Here is a 5,155-nt window from a genome sequence, read left to right on the forward strand (position 1 = left end):
CCTCAAACAGCAGATATTAACTGAAAGTCACACAGCTCCGTATTCAATCCATCCTGGAGGAACAAAAATGTACAAAGACCTTCAGGAAAATTTTTGGTGGCACGGTATGAAAAGAGATATAGCCACGTTCATTGCATGCTGTGACTCTTGTCAACGTATCAAGGCCGAGCACCAGAAACCAGCCGGACTGTTATAGCCAAATAAGATACCCAAGTGGAAATGGGACGAGATTGGAATGGACTTTATCGTTGGACTGCCTCGGTCACAATACAGAAACAATGCCATATGGGTCATAACTGACAGATTAACCAAGGTGGCACATTTTATTCCGGTAAAAACAACTTACACCACTCAGAGACTAGCCAGACTTTATCTTGCCCGTATCGTCTGCCTACATGGAGTCCCTAAGACAATTATCTCCGATAGAGGCACACAGTTCGTCTCTGCATTCTGGGATCACCTACAACAGGCACTGGGAACCCAACTAGCCTTCAGTACCGCATACCATCCCCAAACTGATGGACACACGGAACGCGTAAACCAAATCTTAGAAGACATGCTAAGAGCCTGTGTCCTCACATACGGGAACATTTGGGAAGAAAGTTTGCCATATGCAGAGTTCGCATACAACAATAGCTATCAAGCCAGCTTGCAAATGGCACCATTTGAAGCTCTATATGGGAGAAGATGTCATACCCCGCTAAATTGGTCAGAGACCGGAGATAGCCATATCTTTGGCCCAGATATGCTCAAGGAGGCCGAGGAGAAAGTTAAGACAATTAGAGAACAACTCAAAACAGCTCAAAGTCGGCAAAAGAGTTATTATGACCGAAAGCATCGGGAAATCAGTTTTGAACCCGGAGAATTGGTATACCTGAGAGTTTCTCCTATGAAGGGTCTGCAACGATTCAAGATTAAGGGGAAACTAGCACCAAGATTCATCGGACCATATCATATAGTGGCCCGACAAGGCAAGGTAGCCTACCAGCTGGACCTGCCCGGTGACTTATCCGGTATCCACAATGTGTTTCACATCTCGCAGTTGAGAAAATACATAAGCAACCCAGAGAAGCAAGTTTCACATGAGTATATTGATGTGCAACCAGACCTCACTTACCGGGAGCACCCGATAAAAATATTGGAAGAATCTGAGAGGAGGACCTGACAGAAAACCATTAAGTTTTTCAGAGTTTAATGGAGCAATCACACCGAAAATGAAGCAACTTGGGAGAGCGAGGATTTTCTTCGGACAGAGCACCCACACCTGTTTAAGGATCAACTGAAATCTTGGGGACGAGATTTTTCCTAAGGGGGTAGGTGCTGTGACACTCCAAATTTTTTTGTGATTTTGTTTTCAGAAAGAACCCTTGCTTGGTTTGAAAGGAGGTCATTTAAACCCTTCCTAAAAACCATCTTCTAAGTTTGCCCTCTCAAAAATCCTTTTCTTGGATTTGGTTTCATTTAAAATGAAAAACCCTTCTAGTTTTGGGCTTTTATTTGGTTTTGATCCCTTCAAAAATTTCACCATACTTCCTATGGTGAAATTTTCCCAAAACCTTTCCTCCCACTATAGTTCAACCCTAACATTCTGTCCAAACAAATAAAATCCATTTTTGGATTTTATTCCAACTGTTTCTCCTCGCAAAATAAATCTGTCTATCCTTTTGGGCCTAGGTGAATTGCAAAGCAAGTGCCCTAATGCTTTTGATTTTTGACCTCAACTCAACACCCCTATATAGTCCTTTGAACCCACAACCCAGAACCATCTTGATCCACTATTCTCTTGTTCAAATATTTGAAATTGCACTCACTGCAAGTTTGGACCAGATTTGCCAATTTTGGTGAAATTCATATCTATACCTTTCCAAAAATTCCACAAATATTCAGGCAGCCTCTAGATGCAATGAGAGGCCCCTCCACCAAAAACCAGCTCAAGGAAAAATCCCTACATGCCTGAATCATTCTGTCGAACACCTTGCATGCACTGTTCTGTTCATATTCAGTTAAATTCAGAAATTCAGTGTCGATCTTCGTCAGTGACTTCAGTCACGAGCTCACAGTGCGCTTGGCACGTAGCTCACGGCCAGGCTTGCTTGTCCGGAGCCTCACACGCGCGCTTGGCGCCTTCGTGGCATCGGTGGCGCCCTGGCCCGCTGTGCTGGCGTGTCTTGCGGCGGCCGTAGCGCCGTAGCGGCTGACAGGAAGCAGAACAGCGGCGCAACGCCGTTCGGCGCCGCCCAAGCGTCCTGGTGGCTCCGCGTGGCCACCTCCTTGCCAGCGCACGCATGCAGCACCGTCGCCGTGGCGCGGCACGCGCAGAGTGCGCTCCCTGTCACCGACGGGCCTGCGCCGCCCCGTTCCGTCGAGCTCCCCCTAAACCCCCAAATCTCGACGCGGTTAGCACCAAAACGGAACCATGGAGCACCCACGACGACGTTCAGCCTCTGAAAGCTCCCGTACAACTGCAGCGCCGCCATAATCACCTCGCCGGAGAACCCCGTTCTCGGCAACCGCCTCGGGGCAGCTATATATAGCACCCCGAGCCTGCTCTCGCCCGCGGCACACCTCCTCTACCCCACTAGACACCGCCCAGCCACTGGGAGAGCCCCGAGGGGCCCTTCTTCCCTGACTCCGGCCACCCTGTTCCGCCTTGGCCTCCACCTCGATTCACTCTGGTGAGGCCGTCTCCGGCGCTCTAATATCGTCAGCAACCCTCTCGAGCAACTAGGAGACTAACCCCCACTCCTATTTGATCCCCGCAGCTCCCTCCGGCGAGATCCACGACTGCCCGAACCGCCGTTCGCCGGAGCTAGGGCCGCCGTCGACACAGTGCTCGCCGGCGACCACCACCACCACCCACAGACGTGGAACGGTGCACTGAACACGGAGGTAAACCCCGATCACCTTGCCTCGCCGTGGATCGCCGCCGGCGACCACCGCACCTCTCGGGCGCCGTCGCGCTCTGTTTCTCTGTTTGAACTTTCAAACCCGACAGGTGGAGCCCGCCTGTCAGCCTCATAGCCGTTTCTTTTAAACGAAACGTTATCTGTACTTTTCCGCAGAACCCCCTGGAAGTTTTCTGTTTCATTACAGATGAGTCCTTGGGTTAAAACACTTATAACTTCTTAACAGAAGGGAATTTTTGAGTGATTCTTTTTCTGTTCTCTTTAGATTTTTGTCTAATTTTTTATCATATTTATTTGAAAAATATTTGGAACACTTTTCTGTACACTCATGGTATTTATGTTGCGTACGTATTTTCTTTATACCGTAGATACCGGAGGAGGTGACAGAGCTGCAAACTTCGCACAGTTAGACTCCGACTACTCCGAACCAGGCAAGCATGTTTGAACTCTTGATATGATGAGTGTTGTTGCATGTTTGCATTTTAGTATAGTCATGGCATGTTTATGAACATCACTTTGCATGATATATCTCATGCACATAATCGGAAAGTATGTTTCGGGAAGCATTATGTTGTTGGATACATATTTGCAAAGCCATGTGTTGGTATGAGGATGGGTAAGATGGCAATGTTGTGACATGCCAGTCTTATGCCAGATTATTTGACTTTCGTGTCGTCATGACACAATTCACATTCCCATTCATTCCATCCTATACTGTCACATGTTTTCCGAAAGGAATATGGCATAGTAAGTTGCAAATCGTTTTCCTGGTACACACCAAGTGGAGAGGCCGGGATGAGGGTTCCATGGCCCTGGATTAAAGCCCGTCATCCGGTCAGGGGGCATGGGTGTTTCCGGTTGGGACCGAGAGGGGGGCACCCCTTAGAGCGCGCGTATAGAAATTTGATCCCATGCTATTTGAGGTTGTGGCCTCCCCGTCTCAAAGTTTTTCTTGGATGTTGACCAGGGTGATTCCTGGCAACGTGAGGTGAAATGGGTGTGTACTAGTTAAATGTGTTTCTACTGAAATACCGTAAACGGAACTAGTCCTTCGTGACTACGGAAATCCGTTGGCTGTGTTCAGTTCTTCCAAACTCTGCAGAGTCTCAATCTTTCAATTATCTTGTACTTTGTTCGAGTACTATAATTATCTTATCTTGTCAGGTATCAGCCTCAGTGACAAAACTCCGATGGGATTTATGTGTGATAAATCCGGTTAAAAGATTATTCTTGTGGATGGACTAATATGTTGTTTACATTTATTACAAGCCCTGTCTGCGATGTCGCTCAGACGTCCGATGGTGGCAAACCTGTTATTTACTTTTGTTATAAGCCCTGTCTGCGATGTCACTCAGACGTCCGACGGTGGCGGACCTGTTATTTATTTTTGTTATAGGCCCTGTGTGTGATGTCGCCCAGACGTCCGACTGCGGTATTTCTTTTAAAGCCCTGTCTGTGATGTCGCCCAGACATCCGACTGTGGTATTTCTTTTAAAGCCCTGTCTGTGATGTCGCCCAGATGTCCGACTGTGGTATTTCTTTTAAAGCCCTTTATGTGATGTCGCCCAGACGTCCGACTATGGCATTTCTTTTAAAGCCCTTTATGTGATGTCGCCCAGACGTCCGACTGTGGCATTTCTTTTAAAGCCCTTTATGTGATGTCGCCCAGACGTCCGACTGTGGCATTTCTTTTAAAGCCCTTTATGTGATGTCGCCCAGACGTCCGACTGTGGTAGTTCTTTTAAGCCCTTTATGTGGTGTCTCTTAGACACCCGACTGCGGCATGCATTTTATTTATTTACCTTTCGAGGCGTCGCTCCAGACACCCGATCGGTTTTTCAGCTATTTATTTTAATTATCAAGTCCTGCAAATCTTACCATTGTTATATGAGCATCATCCTTTATTCATGACGCATTCATGCATTCATTGATTATATCTTTTGTCCAAACTGTCTTGCAAGTACTTTCAAGTACTCACCTGGCTTGTTGATTTGGCCAGATGCTGATGAAGGCGATCTCATGGATGAAGAGTTTGATAGCGAGTCCGACGCCTAGAGGAGTCCCAGTCAGTCCCGTGCGATCCTGTCTTGGTCATTGTATTATCCGCTTCCGCAACCCCGAATAAATTCATCGAGCCTCACCTCGACGCTCGATGTTCTGCCAGTAGAAGTCAAGTTATCCACTACCACTTTTCCCTCGAGCTAGTAGCATGCCACCCCACCCCTGTGTCATAACCGCGCATATGTAAT

The sequence above is a fragment of the Triticum dicoccoides genome, chromosome 3B (assembly GCF_002162155.2).
Source record: "Triticum dicoccoides isolate Atlit2015 ecotype Zavitan chromosome 3B, WEW_v2.0, whole genome shotgun sequence".
Taxonomy (NCBI): Eukaryota; Viridiplantae; Streptophyta; class Magnoliopsida; order Poales; family Poaceae; genus Triticum; species Triticum dicoccoides.